The sequence below is a fragment of the Amphiura filiformis genome, chromosome 10, assembly GCF_039555335.1.
Source record: "Amphiura filiformis chromosome 10, Afil_fr2py, whole genome shotgun sequence".
Lineage (NCBI taxonomy): Eukaryota > Metazoa > Echinodermata > Ophiuroidea > Amphilepidida > Amphiuridae > Amphiura > Amphiura filiformis.
Genome location: NC_092637.1, coordinates 21,010,800 through 21,036,433, shown reverse-complemented (window position 1 = coordinate 21,036,433; position 25,634 = coordinate 21,010,800). Strand labels below are relative to the sequence as shown.

Genomic DNA, 25,634 nt, shown 5'->3' with positions numbered 1-25,634 from the left:
ATGACTTCTTTTCATAACTGATTTAGATGATTTTAAAAATACCTTAAGAAATATTTTGAAAAAATGGGTAAAAATAGCATGTTTTGGGGTCTCTGTGTCTAAATTTTTTACAGAAGGGGGTCTTATTATATATGGCGTGAAGCGTATGATTAAGGCGAATAAACACAATATAAAAACGAATGTCAATTGATTAATACTTTTAAGTTATGGCCCTGATCATGCCGTGTACACTTTTCGTTGGATTCGACCATATACAGGTAATGGCTCTCTGTATACATAACAGGTGGCTTAACGTCCCCTTCGAAGGACGGAGTACCTTTGAGGTTCATTTTAGTCTAAATGTACCATTGCGAGTGCGGAAGTATAAATTTAATCTACATATTATTTCAGTCTTTTCCCTTTTTATTTCAAGTCTGTACCTCAGCAAGCAGATCTCCAACGACGGGAATTGAAGACTTCATGTACCTTATCCTAACCATGTTGATCTGTGTGTAGACATCTTTAAAAATGTGATCGATGTATGGGTGATCTTTTCCAAAGAAGGGAGTGAAACTCGCCTATTTTTTCAGGGTAGTACTTTCTATGACAATATATTGTAGCTTTTCGTAGCTTTCACACGTACATACGTTGGTATTTTTGTACTTGCATTCTTGGAACAAATATAAAATTGCGAAAGGATATTATAAAAGCTATCTAATATATATTATTTTTTTAAATACAACTTGAACTTGACATTTACACGAATGCTTGTAATTTTTGATCAATGGACAACATCTAACTAATCTAACCCTAAGCATTGTTGTGAATGAATTACATCAAAATAATAAAATATACAACTTGACATTTACACCAATGCTTGTCAATTTTGATCATCGGACAACATCTAACTAATCTAACCCTAAGCATTGGTGTGAATGAATTACATCAAAATAATAAAATAATAACAATAAAATGTCAACTGAAAAATAAGTTATTTTTATGTGAAAAAGATAAGCTTTGTGTCTCGTGGTAGTTTCTGTTAGAAGATATCCATGTGTCATTCTTTAACCGTTTTGCAGATATTTTTTCGTTGACATTCGTATGCTTTTATCTGCCAACAGTTCTTTATGGTTCCCTACACATCTCCATCCTGGTTTAACATGAATTAATATCTGTTCAGGAAGGACTAAAAAGTTCAAACTTGGCGGGGGACCCAACAGAGGTATCGGTTGGGTCCCTTTGTTGTGGTGGGGCAGTATTATTTAAATCTCATTGTCATAATCTGATTGTATCTTTGGATCTAAATGATCTTGGTTACCGTAATTAAGATAGGGTCTGGTGGACCATGTCGGTATGTTCTTTTTTCCCTTCCACCAGGCCCAAGTACAGGTGAATAAAAATGGAAAAACATAAAAGGATTGCCAGTGTATTTTTGTTTAATATTGTATGTTCAAGATGGATGTAAATCGCAATACAAATATAAAACTGTTCTAAGATTTGTTTTTTAATTTGGCTAAAATCATGTAAAATGAGCCATTTTTGCCAAAACAATTTGGTTAATCAATTTTGGCTGAACATTTGTAGAAAATATGTTTGCAAAACAATTTGTTTTGAAATTTTACCGTAATTTCAGCCTGTAGTAAAATCAATACGCCCGACCAACCGACCCTACTTGAAAGGTCCGTCCGCTTTACCTCTTTCGTTTCAGTTGGTGTATTTTGCTTTCTTATTATCTCGTTTCCTTCTCTTCTTGCTCTCTCTTTCTCCTCTTTATTTTCATCTCCTCCCTCCCCCTCCTTCGCCACTCTCTTCCTCTTATTCTCTCCACACACTATATCTTCTTTTCGTCACTCTTTGCTTTGCTAGTTTGTTTCTTCCCTTTCTAGGCTATCTGTCTCTTCACTCCGTCTCTCTTACATTTTATTACAACTCATTTTCTCATCGTATTAGGTTACCCACCTTTCTTATCACCCCTACCCTTTTATTTCTATCTCCGTCATCGAAATTCCATCCTTTCCCCTTCTCCTCTTTCGTATCTTCAATTTTCTTATTTTACTCCTCTTTTGTTAGTATTGATTGTATGACGTTATTTGAACTCCGCCCGCAGCGATCTGCCGGCTCGCTGTGCCTAAATACTACCTAGAATTTGTCAATGCGTATCGACTTTCTTCGCGTTTTTGATTTATTTAGTATTTATGTTTTTGAGCGGGATATTTATCACTTTGCGTTCGACAATGTTTAAAAAAAAAAGATATATAAACAACCAGTATATGCATTGATAGGAAAATACTAGGCATATTTGTCCGCAAAATAAGGTATTTATTTAAATAAAAAATATAAGCTTTAAAAATATTAAACAAACTATGTACACAATTAAGATGCATAGTGCGTTTTCACTATAGATACTCGAGAAATAAGAGCAGAGTTCGATGCTAACGGTTTAAGTCCCGCAGTGCTTCGATCTACCAATTTAGCATTCATTAGCAATTCAGGGAAATAAATTATACTTTTATAGACTGACGTTCGTAGCCTAAATGTGTTTATACTAATAATGCCGTGCACTCTTTTGTTTCTACAGTAGGAACAATGATAAGGAACATAAAATGATATTTGATATAAAATACCGACATCACCTGTCTGATTATTTATAAGTTTGGCAGGGCACGACTATTTTCATCATGTTTTATTACATACTATAAAAAAAAACATCAACGTGCGCAATTTTTTCTGGTTAATATTTATTCTGAGTTCTCTGTTCCTCCTTTTTTTTTAATCTTCTTCATCTTTTCCCTGTGAATATAAGGGAGATCAAAAAAACTTACCTGAAATTCTTCCGGTATGCCGTTACTCCTTCAAGGTTAAAAGCCAGATGTGTTTTATTGATTTATTAAATCATTATTATATAGTTAAATCAATAATAATTATGAGTATTCGTTAACTGAGATTAATTTTACAATTTTGATAATTCGATAACTTCCTGCCATTATTAACATCTACAATTAGCACTGTAATATTTATGTATCTTATATTAATCATCTTTATTTTTAAATTGCTAACATTTAAATGGTCAAATTTATGAGGGTCATACAAACTGTTCTGCCTCAACCATCATCTCTGCTTCTGTAAGTAGTAGCGCTTTTATATTTTCCATGATAATAACATTGACTGTTGTAGAGATTGGGAGAACATTAATATCCTTTCCATTTTTTAAGATTTGTTTTCCATTCAAGGGGTGTATCAATCTTATTTAAAAGTTCTGAGGTTACCTACAAAAAGCAATGTTTCAATATGCATTGCCATAGACGACACTGCAATTTACAGAACCAAAGTTGTAAGAGCAGATCGAGATTTGATTTACTGAATGACCCTCGTATCATGAATGTTCGGTAAATGCGATTGTTGTCAATTAACTTTTGTAACCTCTTGAACATGATTAACTTCAGTGATTGTATGCATGTTAAAGTGATAATCGACATTTTTCATTGATAAATTTATCAAATTGATTATAAATGTTCGATTATTGAGATTATTTGCTAATAATTTCGGTTACTTCGTTGACAGAATAACATCTACATTGAGCACATTAAAAATTGTACCCAAATGTTAAATCTGACATAGGTAAGTCGATGTAGTGTTCTGATTTTTACACGATATATTGTAATGTTCTTTAGTCAACTAATATACACATACGCAAAATCAAGGCTTTAGGAACTTTTATTGTGGCAAAATATAAGTCTGGTCGTAATTGGACCGGACCAGAGACTGAAACAAACAAAAAAAAAACAAGCCAGGCTTAAAAGTATATGAATATAGTAAACGGAAAGGAAAGAAACGAAATTGAAGATTAAAAAAAGGACAAGAAAGCCACTCGAACGATGTTACCAGTAACCTATGAATTACAAGGTTGAAAATTCTTTATCTGCCACATAGGCACTTTCAGTTGATAATTTTAAACCAGGTCCTTTTGATGAGCTGTATAACCTTATACAGACCTGTGTATTATTGACAGCACCTCCCCGACTTGTGCGCACTTAAAAACCTGTTTACCATTATTTACATTCTGTTCTTTACCTACAGCAATAAATCTCTATCAAACCTATGGAAACCTTTTTTACATTATGAGTATCGTATTTCTTCCATGCCGCTAAACTAATACTTACATTATTTGCATTCACTTTGGTTTAGTTAGATGGTATAATTATCAAGGAATTAATTAAGCATTATGAGGATGGAACTCATTGCTGCACACATAGCGTTAAGTAAATAGCAAACCAGGTAATGCAAGTGCAAGTCCGTTACTACACATTACCGAGCAACACACGGATGATCCGCTAATAACGTGAACACACCGCCTGTGTAACCGATCGCAAGGGAGAATTTTAATTTAACTGGGAATTTAACCTCACTATGTCTAAACTTAAGACGCGGGACTAATAAGAGAACAATAAATCATGGTTTTGGAACTAGCAGACGACATGAAAGGTGATACATCATAAGCGTGTTATAATGAAGAATTCAAAGGAGCGTGAATGACGTGAGAGTATTATCTGGGAGATCCTGTTTGCAGACGACAGTGGAGTGGTTTTGCTTTAAAAAATCATCAAAAATCGCAGATATTTTTACTTTGTTGACTAAATAGGCATTTTATGTTAACATTGTGCTTATAGAAACACTCACAATTGGATTTTGTCTTCGTAATTTGCAAAAGTTGACAGCATTGGTTGTAAATTTTGAATTTCTCATGTGTAACCGAATTCTCGCGTGGAAAGAAACTGCAAGTGGCGAGGTCGTGATTTGCTGAGATTTCACGTAGTGAAGAGGTATAGCCAAAAGGGCTGCGCTGCATGAATGATGAATATTGGATGCAATCATATTGAACCGTGAGTTGTTTATGATGGAATATTACGTTGGGACCTAGTGGAATTAAAATCCATTAATGACTATGAGTTGATGGAACCTTTGCTTTGACAGGTAAGTTGAGCTACATTACTTGATTTATAATAATGTATATGTGTGCCCAAGTTAGAAGATGTATGCGCTTTATATATTTCTATGTCTTGTACATTAAAGGGTTCAAATAAACACTGAAACATTCAAAATTTTGAGGCTCGTTTTTGCGAAAATATTTGTTTTTTATCTGACACCTTTTCCGGGAGTAGCTGGTCGATCATTTAGAGTAGTTTGTCGAGGCCCAGCGATTTTTATATTTGATATTATATTGAGTTCAAAAATATCCTAATGATTTTTCTAATTTAGTAAACATTCTGCTGAAAATCACCAGAGTTTAATATTTTGGATGAGTTTTGTACGTATCTAAAATTTTGCGACGATCTAATTAAAGTGTAGGTAAAAAATAAGTAAGACAAGCGTATATTATTACACGGTCATTACATATTATGTACAAGCTACATTATAAACAGTTTGTTTCCTTATTACGGTAAAATCACAGGTATGCAAACTGTTTAAAGTTTATGATACCGGGAACAGTCTCTTTCTTTTTTCTGTCTTTTCCAGTAACTTTTAAAACATGATCATATTTTATTCAACTGCTCGAAACTTGTGATAGTATCAAAGGATTTATACAATTTTAACATTGAATGAAGATATGTATATACAGCTTTTCATTCCATAATCAAAATTGAAGACTAAGCGCAAGAAGACCGTACGCCCACTTGGCCCCTCAACATGTATACACTTAAGTTGCGTATAGTTTCGCATAGTTTGGTAATGTTTTATACATGTTCAGGGGCCAAAACAAATCTTTCACAACCTTTCATGATATTTACACCCTGGAACATGTATTAAACATTATAAAACCCTAAGAAACTTTACAATATACGTAACTTTAGTGTATACATGTTGAGTGGCCAAGTAGACTTACGGTCTTCTAGCGCTCAGTTCTTCAATCGTCAAAGATATATAAACACATATATAAAGAGAAAGGGGTGTTGTGTAGCATATGAAATATGAACTTGAACTTACATTCTACCATAGGCTAAGTTTTGTTTTCACGTTGTTGCCTACCATGCCTTTACAGTATACATACTTGCAAGAAATGGTAAAGGGAATACACGATCCAGGCATTTCTAGATCCAGGCATTTCTATTTTTACTGCGTTTGCATATGGATTTGAACCGGTGTCCTTCACCGTAATCATGGCGCTGTTGCAGTTCATTGAATCAAATGCTGTCATCAACCTATTTCATCGTAGTGCATTTGCTATGTGCGTGAAAACGAACTGTCGCGGTAGATTGCAATCATGATTTTGTTGAATGCATATGAGTAGTCCGCCATACTTACGGTATGATACGTCATATGCACAACCTCTATAACGCGTGATTCGTCAAAACGCGTCACGTGAAGGCACTATATTTGAAATAATGTGCAGTGAATGCGTATGGAACGCAATAAAGCGTGAACATTGTACACAGGGATAATTTGCAAATAGACCTTTTTCCACTGACGCCATCAGTTAAAGTCGGATCCAAGAGCTAGCCTCTGTGACAACACAGTATTTGGAGTAATCGCAAAACGCAGAGCCATCGCGAAAGATTCGTTTGCATGACGCACTACGACATAGAAAAAAATTGGTTATTATGATTGGTGACAAAATCTTATACAAATTTAAATTGGCATAAAATATATTATTGGTCAATGGGCATTTATATTCAATTTACTGATTATTGTAGCTAGTAGTAGTAATGCAATGGTTTACTAAAAGCACCTTTAGAAACAAAATAATGAAACATTGTCCACTCTCATAATCCACGTTATCAATGAAATGCTGGTTCGTGTTTCGAAGAATAATAATTTATAAGTCGGATAGAATAGAAACCTTGTGAAGTATTTTATGTATGCAGAAGAAATCCGTAATAAATTGGAATTCTGAGATCCGTATAAAGTCAGATACTGCTTTGCAAATAAATTTGAACAAGAAATAGCTTCGTTGGGTTGACTAATCATTTCAGGTTTACTGCATTACTGGAACGGGAAACCCCGGTAATAGATATACAAGGATATAACAAGGATATTACGTAATTCGTCGTAGAAGTGATTAACTATCATCGTAATAGGTAAATACAATATGTTGAATATATCACCCTGCACTACAAGCAGGATGCACTCATCACGTTTGTATGTCTGCAATCATAGATTGAATACAATAATGCTCTTTTCAAAGATACTAATCGTACATGTGCATGTGTAGAGTGATCGGCATGTTATGAATATTCTATAGAATTACAATCCATGTCTTTATCCCTGTTCTTTTTTACATCAAGGTTTAATTCAGAGGTACCGCGTGAACGTACGAGTACAGTGCGATGTATTCACAAATTGTTTTAATCTATTGCTATGGTAGTTAATCCTGATACGTCTGGATCTGGGCAGACAGATGGAAGGGTACCTTCGAGCCATCGGAATGTGAAGCAATGACAATATCAATAGAGAGGAATCTAACCAAGCTAGATCTTAACTGGCTGAATAGGAGGTGCTGGCAGGGGCGTAGCAAGCGGGGGGACAGAGTGGACGAAGTCCATGGGCCCCGAGGGTTCAAGGGGCCCCAAGCAACAGACAAAATGAAATTAGCGCTGATTATGGAGAAGCTAAAAGTACCAGGGCCGAATTTATTTACCTGGGCCAGGCCAAAATTTGGCCCTCCCACTCGCCGTCAGGAAGGCATGTGCACTCAAGAGGCCAAGTTTGGTTTACAAATTGGGGCCTACTATAAGATCGAAAGTGGTGGCAGAAGCATTGCAAATTAGAGGGGGATAAACATATTACGTTCCGATCTTACTAGGACATTTGTGCGAAGTGAATTTTTAATTTCAGACCATTTTAGCCCAAAATGAAGGTGAATTATGTGACGGACTACCGTAGTATGATATGTGCGAAGCTCGCAAAATTGTGCAATTTTACCATATTTTGGTGCAAAACATGGTCTTGTCGGGCTAAGAGGAACATGCAAAGGACAGTTTTGGGGGCTCCTCTGGCCCAATAGTAAATCCGTCCCTGCTAAAAGGGCCCCGCACTGTTTCTTGTCCATGGGCCCCCAATGCTCTTGCTACGCCCCTGGGTGCTGGAGATCATAGGATTCACAGTCGACATCAAGCTTACTGCACAAAACACATTTCTAACGTCTCATCCAGGGCAGGAGAGAAGCTGGGCGCTCTGAAATAAACTTGATGTCAGAGTCAGAGCAACCGTTTATAAGGCTCACGTTCGCAGGTTGATGGAATATCCCTCACTGTCTTGGATGAGTGCCAGCGCCACAACTCTAGGATTATCAGGCTCGGAGGAAGGCCCTTCGAATCATAGGCGTGAGCGAAGAGGAAGCAAGCACTGAGCTGAACATCACAAATTTCCATCAAAGACGCAGCAACGGCTCTCTACAAAAATAAATGCACACCAGCTTGTGCCAACCAGATCTGAAAGCACTGTTACCAAAGCCATTTGTAGTCAGAAGAGCTACCTGCTCCAGCTTGTCCATGCCTTGCCATTCTCTCACAATACCAGTTTCTAGATCTCTATCTACTGGCAGGACCTTCATCCACAGGATATTCGGAATAGTCTACCAGATGGAGTAGTTGGAGACATATTTCTGACGGCGCATCATCCTGCAAGAACATAGTACATAAGCATCTTATGTTATCACATGTCTGATGCTTTACTTTACCCCTTCACTCTTGTTGTTCTTAAGCTGATGTGAACCACTGATTGGCCCACGTGGTTATCTTTTATAGTACCTCATTGCCTTTATAAGTTCTTGACCTGTGTTGCGCCTCGTCGGCTATTGTTCACTCGAGCACTTTATAAAACAAAATCATCACTTCTACGGCGAATAGTGAAGTCTTCACAAGGTCAACACAACACACGGGACATTTTTACCCAGCAAACAAAACCTTTAATACATGTATAAACGTTTTATAAACGCGTTTTGATATTATATATAAGACTGTTATATATTTCGGCAAGCATGTTTGCAAAATGATTTGTCAATACTGAAATAATATTATGTTACAATATTTTCAGCAAATTGATAAAAATGCTTTTGAATTATTACCGCTTTTTTTACCCTTTTTACCCTTTTACCCTTTAATATAATATAAATCGATATTCCATTGTTTTCTATACAAGGTTCAAGATAGAAATACCTCGATCATGTATTCGTTTTTCCATTCCTTGTAAGCGTGTAACCATATTATGCTAGGCACCAACTAAATCTTCTAAAGCTTATAGAATATAGACCTATTCAATTTCATCCATTCCTCAATGGCAGCTATAGTGGAGTCCCAATCCTACCTGCAATGTGAAATGATGTAGCTTTGGCAGGAATTTTACTCCATTCCATCACACGTAGACAAATAAATCATGAAAGAATACAACACAATACAATATAAGATCGATTTTAAAGCGCCTTCTATCCACCCAATTGGGCAATCACAACACGTATAATTAAATTTACCACTCTGGCAGCCCATCCCTCGCTCGAGTAGTGGTAAGAAGGGTCTCTTCACAAAGATCCCGGCCAAATTTCTTCTTCCGCCTCTTGCACCAAAATAAATAAAATGCTTTTTTTTTGGTACAGACACTTTTAAGTCAAAATAATACTTATTTCGTAGGGGTGCCCCCTGAGATGAAAAGTTGAATGACCATATCCATATGTGAATTATACATAGTTGTGTGAGTGGAAATATAACGTATGTGACATTTCGTCGGCCGTATTACATACTGACGTATTTGCAAAATACGCATTTCGAGAAAATCGAATTTGAAAATCTATCGATTTTCATTTGCTGTATAATCTTGATTAAAACATTATTGTCGATTAAAACCAGGTTAACAGTAATGCAAATATACCATATTGTCAATATAATTCACGTATCACTACCAGAGCATAACTTATTCTGCAAAAAATCAATAACAAATAAAATAACACTATGTGAAAAGGACTAATGTCAATTTCGCCATTCAAATGACAAATACGTCGCGCAAATACGTCAGTATGTGATACAGTTGCGCAAATACGTCAGTATGTGAAAAGGACCAAACAGCAGTTTTGCCGTGCAATGACAGAGTCGCGCAAATACGTAGCGCAAATACGTCAGTATGTGAAACGACAAATTCTTCAATTTGCAGATACGATATTCTGGGCTTGCGCAGTATAGGTGATCGGCAAATACGTCGTTATGTGATGTAGACATTTCAAGATTTTGTAAATACGATATAATTAAATTAATTAATATCTTACTAATTAAGCCACTTTGGGGCATGGTTTTTAGTGAATATATAGAGTAGAACATAACAAACTATTATACCAATTTTCTCAAAAATGTTAAAAATGTCGAATACGTCAGTATGTGATACGGCCGACGATTTGTTGCACAAATCGGGTTTTTTTCCCGGGTTTTTTTTCAACACAAACACGCGCGTTATGACTCTTAAGGCTGGTGATAGCCATTTAGTAAAAGACTTATATAGATGTTAATTATGTTGCCGTAGCAATCATTAATCAATGTCTGGAATATCGACCGTTCACACACGGCTTTGATTGATTCAATAGGGATAACGTATTTGTTTACATTTTGAGAATATGTTGAGTGCAGACGCCACGAGGATATGTTTTTCTCTGTTAGCTATCGGGGATTATCAATCTTTTAAATTGCACTTGTACATGTATATGCATTTTAGTGAGCGTTTCAAACTCCGACATCAGCCATATAAGACTTAACTATCAAAATGCGTCATTCAACACATGTATAATGTACATATATGGATTAGGTTCAGATCACGCGCCTTTATTAAAAAATCCTGTAGCTTTTCGTTCTAGAAAAACACAAAAAACAACCATTTGCATGTGTGAAAAGGTATTAACGATGAAAAAAAATATTCAAGAACCTAATCATATACCGTAAAACTCGATATTATCACATGTGCTTACTATCGAGCGCTTTTAAAACATGCAAATATGGAGAGTCCCATCTACAAAAGTGTAAAGGGTTTTGAGCAAATTATCAATACACATAGTTATATACAAACAAGTAAACCTTCAAATGTGTGTCTCAACCCCATGAGCTCAGTTGGCAAAGCGCAAGCTTTTGGTACAATATCATGTTTTCAAAAGCGCTCGAGTGCTAACTATCGAGGTCTTAATGTAATTTTAACACCAACGCTTAATCACTTAATATAAGTACATGATCCAACATTATCCAAATAAAAAAAAGCGCGATACGCACACAGATTCCGGACATGACGAATTTTACGCGATCACGCGTAACGCGGATGTAAGCTGGCGTTCGCGTATACGCTTACTGTAAAAGTGTGGATTCATCACGGATTAACAACGATTGGCTCCTGTACAAAAGTATAGTAAGAGTTGTTGAATAAGAATTATAGAACCTTACTACTAGTGTGTAGGACATGATCACGCAAAACATGGACCAATTAGACAAACGTTTTGAAAGGTACGACAGATAGTTTAAAAAAATCCAAATCTGAACTTACATAATTATTGACTGCGGGACTTAATTTGATTTCAAATGCATTGAAGAGTTTATTGGATTGGCGATACTTGTAGGAATCACATTGCGCTACTAATTAGGGTCTTATTGAAAGAAGAAAGGGTATATTTGAAATAGGTTCTAAAAATTGCAGTGAATGGTTTATACCACAAATGCATTCATGATTACACAAAGAAGATATTTTCAACACAAATAGTCCTGGAATAGTAAGTAAGAATTATTGTTGTACAAAGACATATGAAGACCTGAGCGCAAGAAGACCATAAGTCCATATTTGGCATTTTTAGTTATCATTTTATCGATCGATTTATCATTTTTAGACTTATGGTCATGTTGCGCTCGGATTGAAACAAAAGCTTATAACTCAAAACTTAATGCAGCCTATCCAACAATCTGAATGCAGATGTTGCAAATCTATGTGCAAAGACGAGCAATTTGACACCTTGTTTGTTGAATTTGAAGGTTGTTTTAAAATTTGACCTCAGTTGACCTTTAACCGGAAGTGACCCTCTAACCTATTTAGCGAGCTCAAAGTGTATGATAAATTATATATTTTCGTAATCGTTGTGATGAGACGAGTAATTTGACATGTCTCTTGACGACATTGGACAATTTTTCATTTTGGACCCCTCTTGACCCCTCACGTGACCACTATGGGGAGGGGGCCAAATGTTAAAAAAAATTGTCAAATTGTTTGTCTACATCCAATAACTTCAAAACCACCTGTAACTCAATTTCGTCAAAAGTGGACTTACAGTTTTCTTGCGCACAGGTCTTCATAAAATACTACCAGCTACTGCAGCTGCCTTTAGAAAATGGCGACTGTAGGTTAAGTAATTTGACCCAGGGGACCTCAACACCCCAACCCCCACCCCATCTCATGGGTTAAAAAATTCTATAAAGTTGTATTTATATTATTTGCATTTGGTAGCAACGGCCGAGCATGGTTGACCAATAAGATTGATTATAACAAGACGACTCTATCTCATTGGACAGAACTTTCATGGCTAACGATAATCATTGATAGCATAGATCCTGTTTCATGCCAATATCCACTGCTAAACATGCTCAAGGATGACATCATGTCTACTCAAATTCGACATGTCTGCTAAAAATAAATGCCCTGTGGTTTTGAACTTGTTCCAAAGCATGATTTCGTGACACGTGATTTGAAACACGATGAATAACCGTGTCGAATAGGGAATGGAATGAACATTATAGGAGTTCTCCGCTATAATTACCATAAAACACGCCTTACACTTGATTACACGTCCCCCTGGCAATATTAATGTTTAGTTAATTTAAAGGCCATTCAGTGATTTGCTAATCCGGACGATCGTAAAAATCATCATATTTAAGACAAAAAAAACGAATTTACATGAATCTGTAATTTAGATACTGACAGTATCTGGATTAGCTACATGTATTCCAATGGGTCTTTATCTTTTCTTTGTGTTTTGCGAAATGTTTCATTTCAAAAATACCAAATGACAATTTGAATGACTTATCCTTCACTTTTAAGCAATTTATAAAAAAATTTAATTTTTTTACACTGTCGCTGGGATCACTGAATGGGTCTTTAAGTACAAAATGGATGCACCTGGAAAAATGGAACATTTTGTTTGCTTGTTAAATTAAACACCCTCCTGACCAACAAAACCAAAAAGGTGAAAAATGAAAAAGGGAGAAAATGGTAATTTACATTATATTAAAAATGGCCGCTGATGCAGGGCTTAAATTCCATAGGCCTTTGAATCATGTTAACCTTGACCTATTTTGTAATGTTATACAAAACACATGAGGTATAGCAAAATATTCTTTGTTTAAACTATTGTTCAAAGCAAAGTAATATGGGACCACTTTTTTTTACCCATGTGGACAATGGTGGAGGCCATAATTTAACATTTGACATTTATGCATACAACTCAAAGAACTGTACATCGGAGATAGGTCAAACTATACTTTTCTGAATCCTAATAATGAGAGGAATACAATTAGATGGTTTTAATCCACAGGCGCCCAATTTCGAAATTTGAGCCCTGCATTAGCAATGCAGGCCATTTTGGATATGCAAATTCTCTCTTTCTTGGATATCTTGTTTAGGAGAGTGTTTAGCGTCACGAGCAAGCAAAAATATATAGTTTGATCAGCTGGTAATCAGCGGGAATTGTTGGGATTTAAACACTACGAGGCAAAGTAGAGTGTTTTATAGTTGACCTGGGTGGTTTATAGTTTGTGTGTTGAAGAAAATAGACAAAGTATATGACCATCATGCAGTTACTGTTAACTGTATGTATGCACACAACACAGGGGCACTCACAATAAGCAATTGAACCCTACTGGTAGCGCAGTGTTGTAGCTATATGGGATGAACTAGTTAGCATCATATATCAAAAAGTATAAAAGCTATGATTTTAGTACTGGCTCTATGTTTCAATTACTTATTCTTTTCCAAATATCTGAATCTTCAACCCGGTACAAGCTTTAATAACGGTGGAACATACATTTTTATTAAAAAGAAATCCTACCATTTATCCAAACTCGCCGTGTTATTCCAATGCACATTTTGCTTCACCGGACAGCCATTTTTTTGGTCGTATTTGGAAGATTGGTGTCATAAAACCGTCATAGGTACAAATTTAGTACTTTCTGTCAATCAATTATGGCTTATTCTCTACATGTCAATCTTTAAATAATTGGCATAGTCCTTATAATAACGGTGGTCTGCCTTGATGAGTAAATGACAGCAAACAGCTGCAAACCAGTGAAAAATACCCCAAAACTCGGTCAGTGGAGCTCCGCTCGTACATGTCAATAGCGTCATTATCGATTGGATTAGTCGTCCGTAGCGGACAATTCGGTCGCTCATTGGATCAATATTATCAGGTGGTAATAAATTTACATTGGACAATAGATTACTATATAATGGTTTAGTACTGCATATGTCGGTTTAATCTTCAATAAGCGGGTTTATGGCTGGAAAGGTCACGGTGAATTTGCCGTGGACGACACTGCACTATGCTTGAATTAATCATTTGTGATTCTTTCACGAGGTGTAGGTGTTCTCGTCTACAACCCATTAAACCACAATTGAGAAGCAACATAAATAGAAACTTTTACTCCCACATATCGTTTAAACTCATCAAAATACACAAATACCACCCTAACACAATAATTTGATATCCAATAATGTACGCATTTGATGAATGTTCTTTGCCTATCCATGACGGTAACGAACTGGTCCACTGTGTATTATTCAACATCAACAACCACATCATGTCGTTGCTTTTACTTTTACTTCGCTTTACTTTTTATAGTTGTGTAATACAGTTGTTTTTGCGCACACTCCAAACCTTAGTGTATTACACCACATGGAAACAAAGAGTGGCATATACATATAAACCCAGATCTTTGACATATGTCAACGCATCGATTCCATTATTATTTAATTATATATCTGCACCCGGAGACACAGATTTATGTTGTTATTGCTACTGCTGTTGATACCATTGTTGACGGTTGCTGTTTGTTTCTGCTGCTGCTGCTGTTTTCTTCTGCCGCTAATGTTGTTGTTGATGTTGTTTGTGTAATTCTGTCTGAACTAGCACCTTTCTTCGCTTGGTCATGCAACACATGGTCACCTCCCCTTAACAATACAGTATAGAAAACATGCGATAATGAGTATTTCAAAGTCTAACTTTTATAAGTAATATTACATTGAGAGCTCAATTCTGTTACAATTTATGAATTTATCTTGAGCAAATCAATCAGTTTGCTCAGAGTTTATTTTCAAATAAATACAGCACATAACACGACAGTGATGAATCGTCCCATCTTCTTATCAAAGAAAAACGAATATATTTATAAACATAAGTCATACTTAACCGAACTACAATCACGTTCGAAGCACTAACAAAATGCCGACAGCGATTAATCCACTTCACTCAGTAAGATTTCCTATAATGAATATTCCAAAGTGCATTATGTCATCTAGTGTTGTCATTATAAGTACAAAGTGGGTTTTATATTTCGCCTTCTGAGAGGGCAAGAAAGATGAATACGTGTAATAAATTATGCAATATCTTTATTTTGAGTTATTGTAACTTAGCGTATACTGTATTCACCCTGTAGTTAGGTTAAATGTTAAACTTAAAAAATAGGGTACTTACGCGACAGTTCATAAGGTCGCCTGTATCTGGTAGCGCACGGGGAACAATACAATCCCCTGGCAAATACTGCAGGTATATATTCGATGAATCTATTGTACTCCAGTGTTCTAGGACAAATTTCCAGTTAGCCTCCAGTCGACAACCTGACCTGATGAAGACATCGTGAATACCAACTATAATACAATTGACACTCGAGTGTCACACAAGAGATACGTTAACGACCCTTATTCTTAGAAAGCCACAGAGTCTAGATTTATATCTTGTGATTAGAGTGAAAATCGCAAATTTCGAGTTAAATTGAGTTAAAGGCATATTTAGTGGTTTGCTAATCCAGATGATCGTACAAATCATCAAAATTCAGATTTTGGTACCTATGTCATTGTGATAGATGTGGTAACACAGCCTGCTAGTGGCATACCCGAAAGCCGTGTATTTCAGACAAAGTAAGACATTTTATATGAATCTGTAACTGTACTTATATACTGACAGTATATACACATGTACATTAGCTACATGTATTTGAATTGTATTTGTATGTTTCATTTCCAAAATACCAAATGACAGTTTGAATGACTTATCCTTTACTTTTAAGCAACTTGTAAACTATTTGCGCTGAACACTTGAGCTGGGATGACTGAATGGGTCTTTTTACAAGCTTCAGCTGGAATTTCGACATGAGTAAAAGTAAAAGCACCAAGAGCCCCTAAAACAATTATATCGACCTTACAAACTCTCACCTTGTTGTCATATGACCTGATTATCAAGTACAAAACGATGTCTTTCCTTTTGGTGTCATCAAGTAAACATGTAATAGCAAGACCGCGTTTTGAGGAGTGTTTGGCACAGTGGCTACTAGTTGCTGCCATTCCATGCGGTTTATGTAGACCCTTTTCAGACTAATCTTGGCAGCTCCTAAAAAATTATTCCATACTTAATGTAAAGGCTGTACCTTGTAATAATCATGTTTCTGACATTATCAAGTTCAAAATACTGTCTTACTTTAAATTGAAGTCTTCACAAAAAGTAACGCAGATGTTATAAATACGCCTATAGCGTCAGAACTAATAATTGTGTTCACAATATTTCAACATATAAAGTAGGATGATTTATTTACGCGCATTTTGATACCCCATTGGTCCACTTTCGTTCAAAATTAACAACACAGCAGTGTTTTTTAAAGAAAAATACCCGTATTTAACAGTTGCAGCTATTTGTATTTATTTTTAAGTCAGCGCGAAGATAAATGAAGGGTTTTACATGCCACACTGCTTGCGTAATAACCATTGATCGCTGTAAATTGCAACTTTTAAATTCGGACATTTTTCTTTAAAAGCACTAATGTGTTGTTAATATTGAACAAAATTTGACAGCTGCGTTACTTTTTGTGCAGACTTTAAAATCATGTAATGGTCACTTAGACCGGTAGAAGTCTAAAACAAAGACGAGCTACGTGATGCATTCTACGTAAACTAAAACAGAACAGAACAATAACGGTTCGTTCATAAAATCATTAAAATCATCAAAATACAGTTCTTTGCGCATTTGTTAGTGAGACAGATGTCCTTCAAGTGGTTATAAAGTCGAAAGCCATGTAATAAAGACAAAATAATAAGACATTTTGACTGAAATGTAATACTGCTGTTTCCCTTGACATTTTGTCAAATTTTCATTTCAAAAATGACAATTTTGATGACTTATCCTTGACTTTTTTTTTTTTTTTCGCTGGGATCATTTGAATGAACCTTTAAAAATAACTCACTAATCCTTCATCGTCTGAGGAATCTGAAGATATCAAACTTTAGTTTGATCAGCTCGTAATCAGCGGGAATTTGTGAGGCTTTCACCACTACGCCGAAAAGTAGACCCAAGTTAAGGGGACTCGATCTTTTGTGCGTAATTATAGAGGGCCAGGGGATTCACTCTATCATTTAAAAAATTATTTGAAGAAGTTAAAGAGCCCTAAGAATAAAAAACTGTAGTGTAATTCACACACAATTTCTTTATATGACAAAAATAAATTTTTTGTAATCGAAAAAACAAACGTTTTATATCAATTTTAAATTTAGCCTGAATCGGTAAATATGGTACCTCTCGCCCTTTTTTTTAGGTCAAGGCTGTTTTTACCATTATGCAGCGAACCATTGTTGAAGCTATTTCACATACATGTACAAAACATTCTAGAGAAAGAATGACCCATATACTGTTTAAATATCTTTTGTTGATTTCGAATGATAATGTCATGAAGTCGTAAATTTTAAGGTCACATTCCTAAAACCAAAACAAAACATCTGCGACGCAGATATTTCCCGACTTACACAATTTCATCATCACATCATTGTCTTTATTATTTGTTTGAAACATTTCCAAAACGTTCGTGCTCTTTATGCATAAAACGGCTAATCTATCTTTACAAAACGCGTCTTTTTTAGTAAACAAAAGGCTAAAGATGGCATTATGAGATTTATCATTTATCATTACACTCCTCCACTCAACTGCCACCGTGGACGAGCGGTAAAGCGCTAGACGCGTAATCAAAGGAAGTTCAGAATCGCTGGTTCGAATCCCAACGAAACCTGTGGAAACTTTTTTTTCTTCAAAATTCATGATCGCATTCCCAAATGAGTCACTTGTCGGCAAATCATGTATCGTATCCTTAAGAGTGTTATAAGGCGATTACGAGCTGATCAAAGTATGCTGTCAACGGATGATTCTGGCACCAAGTGGCTGTCATTCGTACAACAAAATCGCACCAGGTCATTTACATTGAGTATAACTTTTATGAAGAATTGTTCGTGTTACTCAATATTCATTCATTCATTCATATTTTATTCATCCATCAATATCATCAAGTACAATTAACATAAGGATGGCTCTTTTTACTACTTTATATAGGCTTAGATAGAGGCTCTCAGTAAATAAACTGTCGCATTGAATATGTTTTGTTCCTTTAAATATTACGTTTAAAACGAGTTGACCTAGTTTTGTACCATCTTTCACAGGGATCCATAAATTTAACCTTTTCACACATCCATCCAGGATGCTAGCTGGTGGTTTCAACAATATCGACTTTTAAAACTCTGGAATGATATCATTCGATGATAGAGCGCAAAATTGTTTGATGTAAAATCTTTCATTTTTTCGGCACACTTTGTTCTATAAACCAAATTGACCAAAAATACCCAACATAATACATTACCATTAACGTAATAAAAGACAAAAAGAAAAACGCGTTTTACAATGTTTGCTTTTGATAATGGCCCAAAATGAGGGCATTGGATTAAGCAATATATCATATACATTATATAATATCATATAAGATCTCTTATAATAAAAATTTAAAGTGCAAATTAGCAAGTAGAAAATGGGTTTTATATTTCGTCTTCTGATGAGGAAGGACGATACATACGTATTATATATTATGCAACATCTTTGCTTTTGAATTATTGTAACAAAACATATTATCATTCTTGTTTGAGGTGCTTTAACAAGCTTATACTCGATTCACCCTGTAGTTAGATTCAGTGTTATTAAACTTCTTTTGTGGTACAGTGTAAATATAGGGTACTTTCGCGAGAGTTCATGAGGTAGCTTGTATCTTGTTATGCATGGGGACAATACAATCACCTGACGAATACCGCAGGTATATTAGCTAAATCTATTGTACTCCAGCGTTTTTGGAGAAATTTGCAGTTTGGCCTCCAGTCGACAGCCTGACCTGATGAAGACATCGTGAATACCAACTAAAATACAATGGACACTCAGTGACAAACGCGATAAGTTTACGACGCTTAATCTTAGAGAGCCACTGAGTATAAGAGTATATTGAGTTAACAAGCTTCAGCTGGAATTATGACATGAGTAATCAGTTGCATCCCGAGCCCCTAAAGCAATCATATTGACCTTACAATCTGGTCGTATGACCTGACCATTATCAAGTACAAAATGATGTCTTCCCTTCTGGCGTCATCCTGAAACGGTAAAGTACGACGTAAACATAAAATAACAAGACCGCGTTTTTGAGGAAAGAGTTCTGGTACCAAACAAATACTAGTTGTTGTCATTCCGTGAGGTTTATGTAGATTCTTTTCAGAATTGTCTTGGCAGTTCGTGAAGAATATTCCATACCTAGATTAATACCTTGCAATAAGCATATTTCTCGCCTTGATCTCATATGATATTGTTACGAGCCGTAATGACTCAAGGCCAAAATCACCTTTTACCCAAATTCACACGAATGCACAACAATAAATCACTGTTTGATTATTAAGTTAACAAAATATTGAATTAAAAGTAAAATATGATTGATGCCTGAACAATAGGTAATCACACAATATACAATATAATCACACAATCACATTTTTACTAATCAGTACTTAACCAGCAGTCTTCCCTTTTGGCGTCATCCTAAAAAAGATTAAGTAAACGTACAATAGCAAGACCGCGTTACGTTTTCCAGAGGTGTCGCATTCTCATTTTACTAACCCCGCCGTTTATTTTGTGGAATGTAGAGATATTAAACTGTTTTGAGGAAATAGTTTTAGTATCAGGAAAGTCAAATTTGCTGTCATTTGTGCATGGGATGAGTTTATAGCAATATCGAACCAGATCATTTACACTGTATATGACTTTTAAAAAGAATTGTGCGTGTGTTTATACAACATGATGTTTATCTTCTAAGTCAGGAACAGTCAGAAGCTCTGTGTTTGCCCCTCCCCACCACCACCCAAAGTGTTTCTGAACACAGTGTGACCATACGAAAATTAAGGGGTTTTTTAAAAAAATATTTTCAACATTTTAAAACGCATACCTTTTATGATTTGTTATAACAAAAAGAACTGGATTCATTGTGTTTCAAAGATCGATCAGTACGTTTCAAAGTTCATTTCAAATGGATACCAAAAAACGAAAAATAATATATCACAATATTGATGATATACACCATCTATTTGTCATGAACATATGTTTTGTAAGTAAAGACTAGTCATAACTTAGCTGAGCTACAGTCACGTTCTAAGCAAAAAAGGAAACTGCCGACAGCAATTAAACCACTTCACTCGGTATTAAAAATGGATATGATCAAAGTGCATCATGCCATCTGATGATGACTCCAAGGACCATTAACAAGTGCAACATTGGTTATTTTATCACCATCTTTAAGGATAAGGAAGATGATTATTTGTAATAAATTGCGCAATATCTTTCAATTGAGTTACTTCAACTAAAGATGCTACTCTTTCTATCAAAGTATGTTCATAAGCATGTCTCATAAAATATCACGAATGTACGCTTATTCGACTGAGTAAAGCACCAATAATACCATAAATTCCTTACAGGCAATGTTTCACGAAAATAAATAAATGTATATAAAACTAAATATGAAAGGCAACCTACAAGACCGCTAGCCAATTGGCTCATGGGAATAAACTGTACGGAATATATGTCTAATGCAGAATAGTCTGGGTAAGCAACATATGCTGCAATGCGAAATCAATTAATGAGGCTTATAGTAGGGTATAGAATGGAGGTCCCGTTCTCGGTGTGAGTACAAGAAGTTTTGAAGGTGTTTTTTTATAGATTTTAGGACGCTGAATAAAATGGGAGGGGTCTGCACCATCGAAACATGTGGGGAACTCTCGCTAGAGGGCGTTTTTCAAAATGGCCGTCAAAATCCCTTAAAATCACCATAACTTGGTCAGAGAAGCACCCAGCAGCACGATTCTGATGTCTATACCCATGTTTTTAGGGTCAAGGAATCTAATCGAGTCATTTACAACAGCCTAGGACCTATCATTCCAAGATGGCTGCCAAAATTTCAAAATGGCCGCCAGTGAAATTTAATTTGGCTATATCTCGGGTGCAGAAAATCCTAAAAGTATGATTCTGGTGTCTATACCCATGTTTACAGGGTCTAGAAATCCATTAGAATAATCTAGAACAGCACAGGACCTTAAAATCTCAAGATGGCCGCCAAAATTGAAAAATTACCGCCACTAAAATGCAGAATGTTGCCTATATCTTATCTTATCTGTGGTTTAGACGGCCTTATCGTGTGGTTTACGATCCTTATCTGGGGCTTAAATGCCTTAACCTTAGCATAACGCAGTCTAAACCCCAGATAACGTATCAAAACCCCAGATAAGGCGCCGTAACCCCGGATTAAGGGATGTAGACCCCAGATAAAGCAGGTCACACCCCAAATAAGGCGCCTAAACCCTAAATAAGGAACATAAACCACAGATAAGGCATCTAAACCCCACGTAAGGTGCCTTAACTCTAGATAAGGGTCGTAAACCCTAGATAAGAGACGTAAACCCTAGATAAGAGACGTAAACCCCAGATAAGGCAGTCTAAACCCCAGATAAGGCGCCTTAACCCCAGATAAGGAACGTAAACACCAGATAACACAGTCTAAACCCCAGATAAGGCATCTAAACCCCAGATATGGACATAAGCTCCAGATAAGGCAGCATAAACCCCAAATAAGGCACCTTAAACCCTAGATAAGGAACACAAACCCCAGATAAGGCAGTCTAAATCCCAGATAAGGCATCTAAACCAAGATAAGGCGCCCTAGCCCCAGATAAGGGACGTGAACCTAGGATAATGCAGTCTAAACCCCTGATAAGGCGCCCTAACCCCAGATAAGGGATGTGAATCTAGGATAATGCAGTCTAAACCCCAGATAAGGCGCCCTAACCCCAGATAACGGACGTTAACTGGAGATAACGCAGTCTAAACCCCAGGTAAGGCGCCGTAACCCCAGATAAGGGACGTAAACATACGATAACACAATCTCAGACGTGAATCTAGGATAATGCAGTCTAAACCCCAGATAAGGCGCCCTAACCCCAGATAAGGGACGTGAATCTAGGATCATGCAGTGTACCCCGGATAAGGTGCCCTAAACCCAGATAAGGGACGTGAATCTAGGATAATGCAGTCTAAACCCCAGATAAGGCGCCCTAACCCCAGATAAGGGACGTGAATCTAGGATAATGCAGTCTAAACCCCAGATAAGACGCCCTAACCCCAGATAAGGGACGTGAATCTCGGATAATGCAGTCTAAACCCCAGATAAGGTGCCTTAAGCCCAGATAACGGACGTTAACTGGAGATAACGCAGTCTAAACCCCAGGTAAGGCGCCGTAACCCCAGATAAGGGACGTAAACATACGATAACACAATCTAAGCCCAAGATAAGGCATCTTAACCGCAGATAAGGAATGTAAACCCCAGATTAGGCAGTCTAACATCAGATAAGGTGCCATAACCTCAAATAAGGGACGTAAACCAAGGATAACGCAGTCTAAACACCAGACAAGGCATCTGAACCCCACAGAAGGCGCCTTAACCCCAGCAAGGGGACGTAAGCCCAGATAAGGCAGTCTAACAACCAGAAAAGACGCCTTCCCTCAGATAAGGAGCGTAAACCCCAGATAAGGCATCTAAACCCTGGGTAAGGTGCCTTATCCCTAGATAAGGGACGTAATCTGGGGTTTACATGATTACATCTCTTATCTGGGGTTAAGGCACCTTATCTGGGGTTTAGATGCCTTATCTGGGGTTTAGATGCCGTATCTGGGGTTTGTGTTCCTTATCTAGGGTGCCCTATTTGGGGTTTAAACTGCCTTATCTGGAGCTTACGTCCCTTATCTGGGGTTACGGCGCCTTATCTGGGGTTTAGATGCCTTATCTGGGGTTTAGACAGTGTTATCCCAGTTAACGTCCCTTATCAGGGGTTAAGGCAGCTTATTTGGGGTTAAGACTGCATTATCCTATAAAAAAACATCCCTTATCTGGGGTTAAGGTGCCTTATCTGGAGTTCAGACTGCCTTCTCTGGGGTTTACGTCCCTTATCGGGGGTTAAGGCGCCTTATCTGGGTTTAGATGCATAAAGAATGGATCTGGGATTTAGACTGCCTTATCTAGGGTTAACATCCCTTATATTGGGTATAAATGTCTTATCTGGGGTTTAGACTGTGTTATGCTAGGTTTACGTCCCTTATCTGAAGTTAAGGCACCTTATCTGGGATTTAGATGCCTTATCTGGTGTTTACGTTCCTTATCTGGGGTTAAGGCGCCTTATCGGGGGTTTAGACTGCCTTATCTGGGGTTTACGTCTCTTATCTGGGGTTTACGTCTCTTATCTGGGGTTTAGATGCCTTATCTGGGGTTTACGACCCTTATCTAGAGTTAAGGCACCTTACGTGGGGTTTACATGTAGATGCCTTATCTGTGGTTTATGTTCCTTATTTAGGGTTAAGGCACTTTATTTGGGGTTTGGTCTGCTTTATCTGGGGTCTACGTCCCTTAATCTGGGGTTACGGCGCCTTATCTGGGGTTTTGATACCTTATCTGGGGTTTAGACTGCGTTATGCTAAGATTAAGGCATCTTAGCCCCCAGGTAAGGATCGTAAACCCTGGATAGGGCCGTCTAAACCACAGATAAGATACCGTAAACGTTCGCCTAATGGCGCTTTGGGATTCTTAGAAATGTGAGAGCGCCATCCTTGTAAAATCTCAACAGCATTAAGGATACGTGTATGTTAAATTGAGCAACCTGGACATAATGCCTCAGAAAAAATATCTTGACATGACCCAATACTTTAGGTCACTAGGTTAGTTGCTAGAGCAGCAAATGTTTTTGGGTTTCTTCAGGTATTCTTTTTCAAAGTGCCATTGGACTTAATTTGTAAATCGATTCATACGTTATACCTAACTCATTTTGGTAAATCTTTTTATAACATTGTAATTTCTTCATATTTTTTTAATATTCTTCAGTTCAAAATTGCACCCTTCTATAGTCTGACCCGTTAGCTCAGTCGGTAGAGGGTGCGCCTTGAATGGTGAATGGTACTTGTTCGAATCTTGATTTCTGCCCCCACTTTTATGTAAAGAAGGGTCAAGAAATGTTTTTGGATTTTGTCCCCATTTTACGAACGAATATTGTGAATTTTTTTTAATTTAATTTTTTTTTTAGATAAATAGGCACTGCGAACAAACGGCAACAAAAACCGCTGACAAAATTTGCTCTACCTGCTACCTATCAATGCGTGATATATTCCACTACATTTAACATTTAAATGACCTTTGAAAAATAAAACGGCCTCAATGTTTCAAATTGTGTAACTACATTACTTTATTCATTTATGCATTATAAATGATCAGCTATTTTTTTCTTTTCTTCGAACCCAAGTAGATCAGACCATTGATCATATAACTATCAGACCACGAAGTAGTTACGTAACTCCGTGATGGTATCGGAACCAAGCACTGTTTGTATGGCGATCATTACGATCACGCTATTTTGGTATGCCTTTTTTGTGTACTGATTGTTTCGATCGTGGTTCATTACTTAAGCGCGTGATCCCGTTGACATAGTAACATTACGTAACTTCGATACCGGGCTTCGATACTGAATAGTTGTTGAGTGCACATAATATGGAAAGCCATTGGGGTATTGTGTGCCTTCCAAAGCGCCTTATAACATGATCTTATTGTGTTGTGGAATCCTAGCCAGTATTCAATGATAGCTATAGAGGCCTTGCGTTTATCGATTGGCTCCAAAACAAAGGATTTCAACCGGTTTCTTCCCCGTAATCATGGCGCAGTGCAGTCCATTCAATCAAATGTTGTCATCAACCTATTTGATCGTAGTGAATTTTGTTATGTGTGTGAGACGAACTGTCGCGGTAGATGCAATCATGCTTTTGTTGAATGCATTTGAGTAGTCCGCCATATTTACGGGATGAACACACACTCGCCGGTCATTTCTAAAGATGCATTTATACTCAATCGCTTTTGCAGAAACCTGAATCGCACGCATGATCAGTGTACTAAATCGCCGTCGTATTTGCCTGCTGAGCATGCGCATGATTCGCTGTTTTTCAAAAGCGACACGTATGCTATTATTGACACCCTCTGTCGGTCAACGTTCTCTAAAATCGCACACATAACTTGTGTAGTT

The 25,634-nt window shown here is 36.8% G+C and overlaps 1 protein-coding gene across 1 annotated transcript in view; it reads left to right on the top strand.

The window, feature by feature from the left end:
• Positions 1-4,715: 4,715 nt before the first annotated feature.
• Positions 4,716-25,634, top strand: part of LOC140162636 (adenylate cyclase type 8-like) — a 177,496-nt gene continuing 156,577 nt past the window's right edge. Inside the window, exon 1 of the mRNA XM_072185911.1 lies at positions 4,716-4,950. The gene's annotated coding sequence lies outside the window, so the exon portion shown is untranslated. The remainder of the gene's footprint in view (positions 4,951-25,634) is intronic.